Below are 17,007 nucleotides of genomic sequence, written 5' to 3' on the forward strand. Positions count from 1 at the left end.
AATAAAAAAACAAACCCTGCAGAGGCACAGGAGAGAGGGACTCCTACAGGAAGGAGGGAAACATTATAGCGGCTCTGGGAGAGATATGAGAGTCTGAGTTTGTTGGATGCTTTTGCGTTGTCTTTACAGCTATAGAGAAGGGAAAAGATGGTTTGAGGAAGGAGGTGCCCAGCGGGGGTGGGAGAGGGTAAGATCCCCAGGGGAGATGGAAGGGGCCCCCAGGAGAGGAAAGATACACCTATTCCACCTTGCCTTCCAGGGAAGAAGAGAAGCAAATGACAGTACACCCTGGACAGAGTGGGGAAAGTCGATGTGTTAGCATCTTATTGTCACCCTTCTCTCTGTGAAGTATGCAACAAGGTCATTGCTTAGAGTGAACAGAAGTGAAGCTGTGGGAAGTGGTGGTAGTTTTAGAAAGCTACTGGGGAAAACAGTGAGGGACCTGAGGGACTGGGCCAGCCAAGGGAAGGGTGTGAGGGAAGCATCATGGGTGGCACTGACGCCAAGTGGCGGAACCGGTGGTGTGAGCTCAGGGAGGAGGTGGACAAGGGCTGGAGAGTCACAGTGACTGGACCGGAGGGGCAAACCCTATGTGTGGTGAGGCCACGGGTCTGAGCCACTGCCCTTTGAGGGCCCCAGATTTCCCTCACGTTATTTGCTCCCTGACGGGAACCTGGTTCTGAGAGAGGCCATCACCTCGCAAGGTGGCAGGACTGAGAGGCGCATGCCCGAGGGAGCTGGAACTGAAACCATTGTGACCCGGAGGTTAGAGGATCAGGAAATACTGAATGAGTCTCACAGAAAGCCAGAGAAGAGGGCGTGGGGGTTATCAATCCAACACCTTATGTGACAGCTGAGGACACTGAGGCCCAGAGAGATTAAGACAGTGGCAGAAAAGGACTCTCAGCGGATGGCCCATTCCTAATCCAGGATTATTTCTATGGCTCCTAGGTGGGAAAGTGGGGAGGGAGACAACCAGATGAATCTCCTCTTAGAGCTACCAGCCTTCTGAGGGATGAGATCTTGGCCAACCTCCTGGACCACTGGGCATGACCTTTACCCGCCCACCCCCCAACTCCTGAGGCAAAAAACGCTCTTCTCCTGCTTCTCAGGATGCTCTAGTGCTGGTGACAAACATGGAGGAAGAACCTCCAGGGGATGGGTACAGTGGAGGAAATGGACCACAGGAATGGCATTTGTAGGCAAAGCACTGCTTGTATGTGCCAGCCTCACAGGAGGCCAAGGTGAAGAGTTTCAAAACAAGTTTGTGGCCAATTAAAAAAAAAAAGACCAAATAGATTTCAGCTCAGTAACTGCTCAGAGCCACTCTGTCCCATAACCTATCATGCCCTAAGCTAGAGCTGTCTCAGAATTCTGTTTGTCAACCAGTGCCTAGAAGCCTGGACTTTGTTCTCCTAGCCAATCACCATCTGGTTCCCAGGGCATCCACCCAGAGCGACAGCCCCCAGGCCTGGTGGGGGACATCAGAGCGTCGAGGAGAAGCCAGCACCACAGTGTCCCCCCGATGATGTAGCTGGTGCCTGGAGAGCCGAGGAAGGGCAAAGTCCCGGCAGTTCTCTGACTGCCCTGCCTCCACAGAAGGAGGACAGAACAGAGGTCTTGGCCCATGTGGTAATGAACTCTGACCTCTGGCCCGGCTAACTTGGCTGGAGGCCCAGAGTACCCTCCACCCCTGGATCCCACCTCCCAGGCACCTCAGGGGATATAGTGGGGCCCTTCCCACCCTCCAGACCCCAGCTCCCGGGCTGTGTGACAGCAGACACAGTAAGAGCAAGGGCCAACGGACAAGGATGCGGCAGACAGTCCTGTCTCCTCTGGGGAGACCACCTACCACTGCCATCCATAGGGATTTTTTAAAGAATTTTGCAAAGCCAGATTACCTTCAACCTGAAAAAATTCAGAGCGTCAGCACCAGATAGGATTGTCAAGGGGCAAAAGAGAGGCCGCCCCTCGGCAGGTGGGTGATTCTGTACTGAGAAGTGAGAAGCGGCTGGTCTCGACGTCCGCAGGCCTGGGTCTCAGTGTGGGCAGCCTGAGCGTGCGTGCCTCAGGGAGCGTGGCTGGGCTGGGAAACTCACAGGGTGGGTGGCCTGGGAGCTCCTGAATCCTCGCGATGAGGCTGGAGGTCACCTGGATGCCATGTGGTGCCAGCTCCACAGCCGTGGACTTGGTGAGCAGCAGGGCATTTTGCTGGTAGTGCTGGCCGCCAGCATCTAGGAAGGAGAGGTGCTCTGCAAGTGGGAGGAGGGGCTCCGGCCAGCCCTCCTGAGCTCCGGAGGAGGGACATGCTTCCTCCTGGGCCCCCGACCAGACGCGTTTCCCACTCTGCCCCTAGGAACAAAATCTGAGCAGGAGATGGAGGAAGCCCGGGCTTAAAAAGAAAAGGCAGGCAAGCAGAGGCCACGTCTGCCCGTGCTCACTTGACCCAGAGAGAGGAGCTTCAGTGCCAGGTCCGGAAACTAGACTGAAAGGCCCCGAGGCCGGATCCCTGCTGTACCGTGAACTGGCCCACCTCGGTCTCCATTCCCTCCCCTGGCACGTGGAGTGTAGACGCTGTGCAACAGTCACAGGGGTGTCCTGGAGGGACACTGAGGACCTGTGCTGCCCCCAGTGTGAATTTTATTTATTTTATTTTATTCTATTCTATTCTAATTTTTTTATTCCCCCCCCCCCCCCCCCCCCGTGTGAATTTTAAAAAGAACTCTCCAGTGAGCTGATACAGCCCCACAGAAGCCTGACTTGGTGAATACAAACGTTAAAGACCTCTCCTTCCTCCAGGCCCGGCAAGCAGGGCACGGGCTGGATTTCAGCCCTGACTTGTCTCTGGATTTGATGCCCTTGCACAGTGAACAGCCTTACAATTGGATGCGGTCGCGGTGGGATTGTGGGCACTGAATGAGACAAAGGCAATGAGCATAACTGTAAATGCGGACAGGATGGCGTGCAATGCTGTGCATTTGAATTTTATTATCACACAGGATCAATACTCACTTCCCCTATGCCACACCACACCGCCCTTTCCATGCTCCCCACTGACTGAGGGGCATGGGCAACAGCCGTGGCGCTCGGCGCCACAGGGCCTTCCCTGTGAGGAGACAGACAGGTGTGACCAGGTGGAAGGTAGGCACAACCGAGAAGCCAGATGCTTCCAGAAAACGGGCTTCCAAGGGCTGAGGAGGCAGAGCTGAGGCATAAGGAGAGAAGGGAGAGTGCAGACGGTGCCGGGGGCTCCAGGCAGGTTGGACCTGGGCGGGTGCTGCCACAGTCTCCCCAGTACTCGCTGGAACCAGATTAACCAGCAGCTAGATCTCTGGAGAACGGAGCCGGGAGCCTGGAGAGAGCCAGGTACAAGGTCAGAGTAGCCCCGGGGAAGTCCACTCCCATAGGAGGGAAATGCATCTAGAGTCACCTGAGTTCCAAATCCACAATCTAGAGCCCGAGCGGGAATGCCGCAGGAAGAGATGAAGAGCAAGAAGGGGGAGAAAGCTGGAGAGAGGGGGAGGGACCGAGGGGCTTCCTCCGCCTCGCTGGAGGGGTTCAGCCCTCTGGGTTATCCCGTGAGGCCCCTGTCTCTTGCAACTGCCTCTGCCATTCTCAAGGACAGAGCATGTCAGAGGCTCCTCTGTGGGTTTGGAATGCACCTTCCACATTCGCTCCCAATGTGCCCTTTCACTGTGTTGGCCACATCCCCCGGGGACCAGGGAGCCTGCAGATGTGGTTCAGGAGGCGACAGGAGACAGGGCTGGCATCCAGAGCACACTCCTACCTGCTGCCCTGGGGATATTCTGCTTAGGGGCCCCTTCTCCAAGTGTCCTGTTGGCGTAGGGCAGAACAAGGCAGTCACCCCAACTCCAGGGGCTCTCCCTGCCCTTACCTTCTCTTCTCCGTGGAGGGCAGCAGCTGGGGGTGTGCACTGCTCTTCTCTGTGTGGCCCCAGGCTCGAGGAGGAGAAGGGGTCTGAGGGGCCTGCTCTGCCCAATCCTTAGCCTAAGAACCTGCTCACTGTCATTCGCTGCACAGATTCTCCTCAGGGCCCGTCGCCCACCAGAAAAGCACAGCAATAAAATTAGTATCGGGAAAGGATGCTAGGAAAGCTGGTGCCGTGGTGTCTGCGTTCGTAAGGAGAGTGAGAACTCACACTGAGTAAACACCAGCTCCGTGTGGGGCACTGTTCAGGGGTGATGCTGATGATGTGAGGGTCCTATAGAAGCTGGAGGCTGGGTTGGGGAGGGTGAGCACGGAGCTAAGCCAGGAAGGCCAGGGAATGTGAGAACCGAACAGAGAAGGTGGGGCGGGGTCTGCAAGGACAGATGGCAGGAGCTGGTCAGCGGAAGACTCCATGAGGAGGGAATGGCTCACCCTGGCCACGGACCCATCTCTGCCGACAGGGTCAGGAGATGGGGCGGGTCAGGACTGTGCCGAGCCCTCTCAGGGGGCCTTCAGGACAGCAGGGGCAACAGAAGCCCCGAGAATGCTTGGTGGGTTCCAGCGGGGACGGCAAGTCTGGATGGGGTCCCTCTTCTCAGCTGTGTCTGAGGACAGGTGAGGTACCCCTGGGACAGCCGGTCGGAAGGGATCAGAGTGGGTGCCCGTGAGTCCAGACTGGGATGGCCTCAGAACCCTGAGCCAGCAGAGAAGCTCTGGGCCATGGCAGGGTGTGGCCCCTCAGCTCTGGGGCTTGGAGTAGGGCTCCAGTAGGGCTCCAGTCCAAGAGGACTGACCCAGGTGGCTTCACCCCACGGAACCAGGGGCTGTGGCCTGAAGGTACACAGGTGGCCGCTGAGAACACATGCAGGTGTTCCCATGAGTAGGGATGGGAGGCCGGGAGAACCTCACAGCTCCGTGCTCCTCGGGCCTTACCTTGTCCCACACCTGCTCATGGCCTCCAGCGTGCTGCCCACCAGGGCACTGACCTCAGTGTCGCACACAGGAAGCCGACACCCCCACAGTGCTCCAGGGCCTCGGGAGGCAGAGGCAGCACAGAGGGCGAGGAAGAATCGACCCCGTGGGCCAGAAACCTTCTCCTTCCCTTCACAGTCATCTGGGAAGGCTCCCTGCGGGATGGTCCTAGAATACGCAGCAGCATTTCTGGAGGCTTCACTGGGGCCCCAGGCTGATTTCTCTCACCCTAAGACTTTACTCTGAGAGAAAAATGGACAGTGCCAAGTCACAGCCCTGCACTTGACCTGAGCTCAGTGCTCCCAGCCCTGTTGGGCTCTCTTCTCTCCCCCTTTGTACTTCCAGGCAGACCCCTCTGCTTAGCCCTCCCTCGTTTCTGAAAATCGTCACTCTCCAAGCCGCATATACCTGGAGTCTCTTCTCTGGAAAACATATCTGGCCAGTTCCCACTCCCACAGTGGCCACGATGGGCTCCCCAGCCTGGTATCTCCTTGTTGGAGCCCACAGATCTGCCCCTGTCACGGGTGTTAGTCCAGCATCACTGGGCTCTGAGTGTATGTCCCTGCAGGGTCCCCCAGGGCAGAGCCACAGCTGTGGTTAGGAATGTGCGTTTGGGAGCCAGGCAGATCCTGGTTCAAAATTATCCCTACCACTTAACCTCTCCAGGTCTGTTTCCCACCATAAAGCTGTTATAACAACATCGAGTGCCTCACATACTAATGTGACAGGGTGTTAGTATATGCCTGGCACATAGTAAATATTCAAAAATATGTTAAGGAGAGTAGCATTTTAACTTCGAGCCCTCCTCCCCTGGGCTGGGTCTGTATGGTCTCTTCTCAGCCCCCATACCCCCTGTGGCCCCTCACCGTGGCCACCAGCCGCTCCTGGTCCTCAGCCTTCCCCACGTGGCACACGGTGCCCGCCATGCTCAGCCCCTCCCCCTGCAGCACGGCCACTGCCCGGTCCACGTTCTGCTGCTTCCGGCTGCTGATGACCACATGGGCCCTGTCCCGGGCCAGGCGCTGCGCGATGGCAAAGCCCCTCCCCACCCTCCTCCTGGGAGCCAGATCTTAATACATCCCCAGTGTCCCAGCCTCCAAATCTTTTGAGCAGGAAAGGCAAACTAACATTTACTGAGCACTCCGATGTACCAGGCCTTCACATTGTCCTATTATGCATTCTACCATAAAGGCATTATTATCCATCATATTTTACAGAAGTGGTTCCGTAAAGCCACACACTGCACCAGTAAATAAATGTGGAGCCCATATTCAAACCCAGGTCTGAGTCCAAAGCACCTGCTCTCTCCACCTTCTTACTTTGCTCCTGGAATATAGGAGAGTTTAGGGTGCCTGGGTGGCTCAGTCAGTTAAGTGTCTGTCTTCGGTTCAGGTCATGATCCCAGGATCCTGGGATCGAGTCCTGGGTAGGGCTCCTTGCTCAGCAAGGGAACCAGCAAGGGAACTTGGCACTGTCCATTTTTCTCTCAGAGTAAAGTCTTAGGGTGAGAGAAATCAGCCTGGGGCCCCAGTGAAGCCCCCAGTGAAACTTCTCCCTCTTCTCCCCGCTTGTACTCTCCCTTGCTGTATCTGTCTCTCTCCAATAAATAAATAAAATCTTTAAAAAAAAAAGGAAAATAGGAGAGTTTAATGATAGAAGCTCACCCTTAGAAAGATCATAATTATCAGAGCTGGGTAGTGGGATGGGGGATTGGGCAGGATGTGGGAGAAGGGAATTGATGGCAGAGCCCACTCTGGCACATGCCAGCCGGGGACTCCCATTTACTCGTGTCTCTGCGGGCCCAGTGATCACAGACATTTTATCAGCCAGCACACCACTCCTGTCTGCCCTGCTGCTATGCATTCTCACTGGGAGAGGGCCAAGGAGCAAAGAAGACCCCTAAAGGCCATGACACAGCCCCAAGCATGGTGCCAATTGTCAGGCCTCCCTCTTGCTGAACCTAACCCCGGGAAGACAACTGGCCCGGTGGAAGCTATGGGTCCATGGGTTCTTCATGGTGGTGTCTCTGTGGTATCTCCACTGGCTGTCCTAACATCACTTCAGTCTTGCAGGGAATATGCAGAGTTTTCCTCAACCCCTTCCCCAGACCAGCTTCCCATTTCTCAGTGGGCCACTCCATCATCACAGCAAACATGGTCACACCGAAGTGGTTCTTGTTTAGAAGATCACCAAAGTCAGGTGGGCTGGGGTGACTCAGTGGGTTAAGCATCTGACTCTTGATCTCAGCTCCGGTCTTGATCTCAGGGTTGTGAGTTCGAGCCCCGCATTGGGCTCCACGCTGGGTATGGGGCCTGCTTAAACAAACAAAAATCACCAAAGTCCCATGCAAGGAGCAGAACTCACTTCTCCATTCCTTGCCTCCTTTATCCATTACCTGACCATGTCCCTTGTTTCTGCTTATGTCTAGTCTCTGTCCCTCCCTTTATGTTGTTCAGCCACCACCATAGCCCTAGTCTTCATTTTCTCCTCAGTTTATGGCAACCTCCTCTGCCCTCAGTCCTCGCCTCACCCTGGACCCCAGACGTGTCTTCACTATTAGGGCCTCGTGGGCCACGTTATCCCCTCCTCTCAGATGGCTCTCATCCAGTCTAGACAATGCCCAGTGGCTCCCCTCTGGCTTGGAGACTTTCCGAGGGTTACTCCGCCAGGCAGCCCTCCAGCCCTCTCCCCCCATTAACCCCAGGCCATGCCATAGGAACAGCTCAGGCCCATCTGCTCCAAAATCCCACTGGGAGTTTGTCATGCTTCTCACAGCCTCATCTCAAAACAAGTCTCCCTCCTAATGCAGCCTGGTTCTGCCTCCTGTCCTTCTAGCATCTCCTGCCTTCTGGAGAAGATCGAAAAATAATAATAAGGATGATAATAGCCCCCTTCTATTGAGCGTTTCTGTGGAAGGGGCCGTACTAAAGCATTCCACATGCACTGTCTTCTTTCATCTTCTCCTTTTTCCTGCGAGGCAGACACTGTCATTTTCACTCTCATTTCAAAGATGAAGCTACTGAGGGTCAAGCTCTCAAAGCCATAAGGGGAGGAACACTGGCTCAGCCCGAGGCCAGTCAGAATTCAGGTTCAATATTTCCTCTCACTTCTGGCTGTGGAGTCCTTGGGTTGACCTTTCCTGAAGCCCCACAAATGATCTTTCTATCCTCATACCCTAAGAAGTCACTTACCTTTGACCTGTAGAACACTTGTGGGTAAAACAATCTATAAAAGAAAATAATTATAAAAATTCATTAAAAGAGTGGATTGATATTTCTAAAATCTATTTAAACTGTTCGTTTGTGGGCGCCTGGATGGCTCAGTTGGTTAAGTGACTGCCTTCGGCTCAGGTCATGATCCTGGAGTCCCTGGATCGAGTCCTGCATCAGGCTCCCTGCTCGGCAGGGAGTCTGCTTCTCCCTCTGACCCTCCTCCCTCTCATGCTCTCTGTCTCTCATTCTCTCTCTCAAATAAATAAATAAAATCTTTAAAAAAAAAAAATAAACTGTTCGTTTGTTTGATGAAGCATCTACTCTTTTGTACCTTTCACTCCTGCGTCTTGATAAGCCAGGCTTATGCTCAGCCTTTGGTCTGTGCAATTCAACAGGTGGTACCTGGGGACAGAAAACATATAAGGCTTCTCTCTGCCCTCGGGATGTGTATGGTTTCATTTTGGAAAATGATCCCACAGGAAGTGATTAATGACAACATGACAATAAGTAGTCAGATGTCCAGCTGTCTAATGTAAGGACTGAGCGTGGTCCCCCTGGAATGGAGGGCGGGGAATGCCCTATGCAGGAAGAGGTTTGAGCAAGACGAGGATGTGTTTCGGCGGAGAGGGTTGTGGGGCCCTCCACACGCTGTTCACTTGTGGAATGGTGAGGTGAGAATGTGCAGCAGCTAGAACAGAGGGGTGGGTGCTGTGGGCCGAATGTTTGTGTCGGCCACAAGTCATAGGTTGAAACCTACCCGCAATGTGATGGGATTAGGATGTAGGGCCTTTGGGAGATGATTAGGATTAGATGAGGTCCTAAGGGTAGAGCTCTCACGAATGGGGTCAATGCCCTCATAAGAGTCACAAGAGAGCTTGCTTCCCCTCTCTGCTCTCTGAGGATACAAGACGCCAGCAGTCTGCAATCTGTAGGCAGGCCCTCACTGGAGGCCAACCACGCTGGCACCCAATCTCAGACTTGCAGCCCCCAGGATGGTGAGAAATAAATTTCTGCTGTTGTTAATCAGTTTATGGTATTTTGTTATAGCAACTTGAACAGACTAAGGCATGATTCTTGTCAGGAAAGCACAGATCTCCTTCAGTGTGATAAATGACAAATCATCATACTCAAAATTCATTCTAGGTCCCAGTTAATAGAAGTGGTTAATCACTCTTCTTCTATTGTCCATCTTTTATAACAGTTTAATTTTCTTCCGTATTCTGGGGGGTCTGTCCCAGTCTTTTACGGCACTCTTGAGACCCCTGCCCAAGTGGAGAGTTATACTTGTACTGTAATAAGTTCATTGTTTGAAAATGGTCATGGGGCCTCACTCTTGGCTGCCTGGACAAAGAGCCAGCTGGGACCAGGGACTCCCCCTTCTCCCAGGGGGAAATGTGCAATGTTTTCTGACACCGAACGTGTGGTTTTTTTCCCAAACCAAATACTTGTCATTTCCCACAGCAATTTTCCAGTTCTCTGACACCAACTGGGTTTCCAACAATTCCATCCACTTTTGACACTAACTGGAGTTAACATAGATCCTGCAGGTTAAGGACTCACCTCTACATGTCTGCCCCCCCTTAGATGCCAGCTACAAAGAAAGGACTCAAGAATGACTCCAAGGGCACCTGGGTGGCTCAGTCTGTTGGGTGGCTGGCTCTTGATTTAGGCTCCGGTCATGATGTCAGGGTTGTGGGATAGAGCCCCGCATGCGGGGCTCTATGCTCAGCAGGGAGTCTGCTTGAGATTCTCTCTCTCCCTCTTCCTCTGCCCCTCCCCCCCCACTCTCTCAAATAAATACATAAATCTTAAAAAAAAAAAAAGAATGACTCCAAAGTCTGAAGCCTGGGCAATTGGAAGGATGAAGTTACCATCATCTGAGGTAGAGAAGGCTGCTGTTGGAACAGGTTTGGGGAAAACAGGAGGAGTTTGGTTTGAAGGCTGTATTAGTTATCTAATTGCTACATAACAAAATACTCCAATATTTGGTGACTTCAGACAATGACCATTTATTAGCTCGGAGTTTCTATGGGTTGGGAATTCAGGAGTGGCCAACCTGGGTGGTTCTGGCTCAGCGTTTCTCATGAGGTGCCAGTTGGGATGTCACCAGCCTCTGTCTCATACCTCCCCTCCACTCTGTCAGGAAATCCTACTGATTCTATCCCTCTCTATAAATCAAAGCGTAATATTGTCACCACCTAGTGTGAGCCAGTACCAGCCCTCTCCCTGCTTCCATCCTGCCCTGCCTAAAGTCTCGCCTCAACATAGGGTTCTGAGTAATCCTTAAACACTTCAGCTAGAGCAGTGATTCTTTTTCTTAAAAACTTGCAGTTTGGGGACTCCTGGGTGGCTCAGTCGGTTAAGCCTTCGGCTCAGGTCATGATCCCAGCATCCTGGGATTGGAGTCCTGCGTCGGGCTCCCTGCTCAGTGGGGAGTCTGCTTCTCCCTCTGCCTGCAGTTCCACCTGTTCGTTTTCGCTGTCTTTCTAAGGTTTTTTTTTTTTTTTTTTTTTTGATAGAGAGAGAGACAGCGAGAACAGGAACACAAGCAGGGGGAGTGGGAGAGGGAGAAGCAGGCTTCCCGCTGAGCAGGGATCCCCACGCGGGGCTGGATCCCAGGACCTGGGATCATGACCTGAGCCGAAGGCAGACGCTTAATGACTGAGCCACCCAGGCGCCCCGCTCTCTGTCTTTCTGACAAATAAATAAAAATAAAATCTTAAAAAACAAAAACAAAAACTTGCAGTTTTTATCATTCAGAGTAGAAACCTGTCTTAGTCCACTTGGACTGTTGTAACAAAATTATCATTGACCAGTGGCTTCTAAACAACAAAAAATTTATTTCTCACCATCTGGAGGCTGGGAAGCCCAACAAGATCAAGATGCTGACAAATTCGGTGTCTGGTAAGGGCTGGCTTGCTGGTTCATAGCTTTTTCTTGCTATAACCTCACATGACGGAAGGAGTATGGGAGCTTTCTCAGGCCTCTTTCATAAGGGCACTAATCCCATTTGTGAGGGCTCTACCCTTGTGACCTGAGCACCTCCCAAATGCCGCACCTCCTAATAGCATCAACTCGGGGTTCATTTTAACATATCAATTTCAACACGTGAACCAACATTCACACAATAGCAAAGTCCAAATCCTTACCATGTTCTAGAAAGCTCTAAATGATCTGTGCTGCCCCCTTACTTCTCTGGCCTCATCGCTATCCTCTTCCCAGCCACACTGGCCTTGTCTTCTTCAAACATGCTGAACATACTCCTGTCTTAAGGCTTCTGCATTGACTGTTCCCTCTGCCTGAAATGCTGTTCCCCCAGATATCTGCACACTTATCACCTTCCCTTTCTGCAAGTCTTTGCTTAAGTGTCACTTCCCAATGAAGCCAAACCTGGCCACTCTCTACTCCTCCTCTCCTTCCAGCACTCTGGATCCCTCTTAAACCGCTTTACTTTTTCTTTTCCACCATACTATACTTCCAACATACTATTTAATTTACTTATTTATAATGTTTCCTGTTTATTGTCCATATCACCTGCTAGAAAGTAAACTTCAAGAGAGCACTGATCTTTGTTTTGTTCACTGATGTGTCTCAAGTGCCAAGAACAGAGACTGACCCACAGTAAGTACTCAATAAATATTTGTTGAATGAATGAGTGGATGAATGGTCAATCTATATGTTCCTACTCAAGAGCTTTACTCATTTGTGCATTTTTAATCTAAAGCTCTCAATTTCAAAGTTATTTCAAACTTGTTTACCTAGGGGCGCCTGGGTGGTTCAGTTGGTTAAGCGTCTGCCTTCTGTTCAGGTCATGATCCCAGGGCCCTGGGATCGAGTTCCGTATCTGGCTCCCTGTTCTGCAGGGACCCTGCTTCTCTCTCTGCCTGCTGCCTCCCTCTATCTCTGTCTCTCATGAATAAATGAATTTTAAAAATCTTAAAATAAAACAACACAAAACTTGTTTACCCTAAGGGAATAAAAGGATTAAGAATGCTCCTTAGTACCTAACATTAGTACCCACTAAGTTCCTGCCCTGACCTTCAGCAAGCAGGAATGCTCAGAAGTCGAAAGCAGGAGGGAAATCATGATCTTTAGATTCTCAGATTCTCAAATGCTCAAGTTAAAGTCTAGCTGCTGCTTATGCAGGTGACGTAGACTATGTGGACTGGGAGTCTCAGGAAATCAATAATAAAGTGTTACAGCAAGACAAGGTAAGAAACAGCTGTATCCATGGTTTCATACATCCCTGATCCAAAATGGCATGAGATAGTACAACGCCATCCAATGGAACTTATAATGTGAGCCACATATTATCATTTCAACAAGTAATTAATGTAAAAAGTTATTAATGATACATTTTACTTTTTTTCATACCAAGTCTTTGAACTCCAATGTGTATTTTACACTTAACAGCAGTTCTCAACTTAAGGTAGCCACATGTGATTAATGACTTTCCTATTGAATAATACAGATATAGAACATTTGTCAGACCAGGACAATATATGAGATGTGGTCCAGAAACTGTGGCGAACTTTGCTATAACTTACCTTTCTCAGAGTTTTGAAACAGAAAATACTGTATCAGTATCCGTGGGCATCCACATAGATAGAATACTATACCCTAAATCCAGATCTATGCCTATTGAAGAGTTGTTCTAGTCTTCTGGTGTTCAGTGACATATGATCTAAAAGAACTGCAATAGCACAGAGAAACCTGTATGCTCTAAGCACACATATATATTGTCTAATTGTTAAAATTAGAGTAAGTCTCGGGGCACCTGGGTGGCTCAGTCGTTAAGCACCTGCCTTTGGCTCAGGTCATGATCCCAGAGTCCTGGGATTGAGCCCCGCATTGGGCTTCCTGCTCCGCGGGAAGCCTGCTTCTCCCTCTCCCACTCCCCCTGCTTCTGTTCCCTCTCTCATTGTGTCTCTCTCTGTCAAATAAATAAATAAAATCTTTAAAAAAAAAAATTAGAGTAAGTCTGGAATGACCTAAACTTTTTGCTCACAATTGTAAGAACCTCAACACCCCACTCAAGACTACAGTTCAAAATATAAAATATAGCTAGTAACTTTATCAATTTTTAACAGCAAAAAAATGAAAATAACCTAAATTTCTAAAAACCGGGAAATGGTGGATATTTTTCCTTAATAGGATATTATGCAAGCATTTAAAACAAAGGGTTTTTGTTTGTTTTTAAAGATTTTATTTATTTATTTGAGAGCGTGTGTGCGAGTGAGTGGGGGGAGGGGCAGAGAGAGAGGGAGAGAGAATCTCAAGTAGACTCCACACTGAGCACAAAGCCTGAAAAGGATCTCAATTCCACAACCCTGAGATCATGACCTGACCTGCACTATGAGTCAGCTGCTTAACCGACTGAGCCACCCAGGCATCCCTTAAACAAAGTTTTTAAATAAATATAATAATATGAGGAAAATACTTAACTTAAAATGCTAAGTGGAAAATCAGGACACAAAATTATGTATGCAAATATTGGACTAAAATTATATTAAGATAAAAAATACATATAGGGAAAAAAGCAGAAAGTAAATATATCATAGTGAGATGAAGATGATAAATTAAGCCATATTTCTTCTTGTCTCTCCACACTAAATCACTAGATTTTATGAAGAAGATTAAGAGAAAAAAGAAAGAAAAAGAAAAAGAAAACTGGGAGAATTAATAAAAGAAAACCTCACTGAAGTGGAGTCAGGAGGCCAGAAGGGGGAACTGTCATCTCTACCACTCACTGTTCATTACAGACTCCAACAGGAAGAGACTTAACCTTGTAAGTCTATACTACCTTACAACCCCACAAGGAGGAAGAAAGGTTTTCTTCTCCCCAGCAACAGCCCAGCCAATGAGAGACAGTCACAACTCAGCCAATGAGAAGCCAGGATACTCGGACCTGCTCCCAACTATCCCCCCCCTTCCTCTATAAAAGAGTGTTCCTCTCTTTTGTTCGCCTGCCTAGCCAATGGCTTTGCAGTAGCTCGCATTTCCCAAATTGCAATTCTCTGCTGTTACAGGAATAAACCCATTGTTGCTGATAAAACAACTGGCAGTTTTCTTTTTAAGATTAACAAAATCAATAGCGGCACGCATAAATATGAAGTGGTGTTCTTGATGAACTAGAATTTGTGAGGAATGAGGAGCCATCTTAAAGATGGAACCATAGTCCCAAGTCCTGGAAGAGAGGACTCTGTCAAAATGCGGGACCGGTTCTGGTGATCCGAGCCACGAAGCAGGAGACACAGGAGGCAGCAGGAGGGGACAGTGGTCAGGGTGACTCTCTGCAGATGCTGCACTGGAGGGATGCCTCTTCTCCAGTCTCTGCCCTGCTGCCAGGCAGCCAAGAGCAAAGGTGTCAAACCCAATGTGAGTAAGGATGAGAAAAACAGAAGGCCACTGATCCAATAAATCAGAAGTCAGGGAAGAGAGAACAATACCCTTGTAATCAGAAACACAAAAGTGTTGAGGAACCAGTTGTAATAGGTTAATAATCACAACAAAGGCAAATGAATTAATATATTTAAAAGAAGAGTCTTTCAAATTGTATTTAAAAAAATAATTGCGTCCAGTTTACAGAAGATATACCTAAAACAAAATGATGCAGGACATTTGAAAATAAAGGAATACAGAAAGATACTATGTAAAATGCTAATCAAAAGAAAGCAAATGTAGGAATGTTAGAATCAGAGAAAAACAGAATTCAAGGCAAAAAGCATTAAAAAGGGGCAAAAAAGGATAGTTTTTTATATTGATAAAAGGTACACTCCACCAAGGTAATATGTTATGAATCTTTTGGGAACCTAGCAGTGTAACTGCAAAGCTGTCAAATCCCAATCTTAGCAGACGAATTTTACACACCAAAATTAACAGTTCAAATGAAAAAAATAAGTCTATATTGCGATTGGATAAAAATATAATGTGATCCACAAATGCAAACATGTACATAATTTAAATTTTTCTGATAGCTACAGAACAAAAAACACAGGTGAAATTTAATGTTTTATTTAACCAAATATATCCAAAATGTTACCATTTAAATATGTAATCAATAGGGGCGCCTGGGTGGCTCAGTCAGTTAAGCGGCTGCCTTCGGCTCAGGTGATAATCCCAGGTTCCTGGGATCGAGCCCCACATCGGGCTCCTTCCTCAGCGGGGAGCCTGCTTCTTCCTCTCCCTCTGCCTGCCACTCTCCCTCTCTCTATCTCTATCAAATAAATAAATAAAATCTTTATAAAAAATATGTAATCAATATAAAAATAATTAATTTTTCATACCGACTCTTCGAAATTAGTGTATATTCTACACTTAAATCCTATCTCTATTTGGACTAACCGTATTTCAAGTGTTCATTAGCCACGTGTGGCTAGTAGCTACTGTACTGGACAGCAAAACAATTTTTGTCAAAATACCCTCATTAAAAATTCTTTAGTTAAAAAGGAAATTCAGGGCGCCTGGGTAAGCGACTGCCTTCGGCTCAGGTCATGATCCTGGAGTCCCGGGATCGAGTCCCACGTCGGGCTCCCTGCTCAGCAGGGAGTCTGCTTCTCTCTCTGACCCTCCCCCCTCTCATGCTCTCTCTCTATCTCATTCTCTCTCTCAAATAAATAAATAAAATCTTTAAAAAAGGAAATTCAAACACAAATTATAAATTTTTAGAGATGAACAATGAGAATATGCCAGAACTTTTTAAGTGTATTGGATACAGTCAAAGCAATACTCAGAAAAAACACACAGATATACAAATTTATATAGAGTAATCAGAAATCATTTAAGAAAGACTGAAAATTACAAAAGTATCTTTTCAACCCAAGAAGCTCCTAAATGAATAGCAGATAAAGTCAAAGTAGAAAGAAGGACATAAAAAAGATATGGAATGAAATTTACCAAAACATCAAAACTAATTTTCTTCAGGTATTTCTTTTTTCATTAGTTTCAGAGGTACAATTTAGTGATTCATCAGTTGCATACAACACCCAGTGCTCATTACATCACGTGCCCTCCTTAATGCCCATCACCCAGTTACCCCATACCCCCGCCCACCTCCTCTCCAGCAACCCTCAGTTTGTTTCCTAGAGTTCAGTGTCTCCTATGGCTTGCCTCCCTCTCAATTTTCATCTTATTTTATTTTGAAGGCTAATCTTTTTTTAAGATTAAGCATTGCTTTTATAATACAAAAATCCTGTCTTTAAAAAAAAAAATGTCCTATAACACCACAGATAACTTTGAAAGACCAATCTTCAAATGGCAACACATTAAAGTTAGAATAGTAAAATTTGGTAACTTTGAATAAATTGCACTCTAAAAACAATTGGGTGAATTGTTTGAAAACTGGGCTGTTCTTAGATCCAAAGTGGCAAAGTTCCTAGACAAAGGCATCAATAGAACTCTGGAAGGAGTTCTTTAAGCTTTCTCTCCGTCACAGCAGAATCCTTATGGAAACCTTATGACTTTGTGTTCTGAGTAGAGGAAAGCCAGGGGCTTCTGAAAATAAGAGTAGCTAGCTCAGAAGTGCCTTGGGCAATGGCTATTGATGGCTATAGCCTGGACTAGAGATTTGACCTTTTATCCTTAGGAATAAAAAAAAAAACAAAGGAAGAAGAGGACAAAAATTAACATTTCCTCTGATAAAGACCTAGGACTCAAAGAATAACAACTCAGGGCCAGAACCGAGTCCTTGGAAAAGTGTGAGCACACACACACACACATACACACTCACACACACTCACACCCTGGGCTGGGCTGTGAGGAGTCATGTGTGGCCACAGTCTGGTCACCCACACATGGTCATGATCTGTACAAGTCACTTACCCTTAGGGTCCCCCAGCACCATCCCGGCATCTTGCGGGGCAGGGAGTGAGATAGG

General features: G+C 48.3%; 1 pseudogene; it reads right to left on the reverse strand.

The window, feature by feature from the left end:
* Window positions 1-1,903: 1,903 nt before the first annotated feature.
* On the reverse strand, window positions 1,904-16,974 carry LOC110585499 (annotated as a pseudogene).
* Between the last annotated feature and the right edge of the window lie 33 nt (window positions 16,975-17,007).

The sequence above is a fragment of the Neomonachus schauinslandi genome, chromosome 9 (genome assembly GCF_002201575.2).
Source record: "Neomonachus schauinslandi chromosome 9, ASM220157v2, whole genome shotgun sequence".
Classification (NCBI taxonomy): Eukaryota; Metazoa; Chordata; class Mammalia; order Carnivora; family Phocidae; genus Neomonachus; species Neomonachus schauinslandi.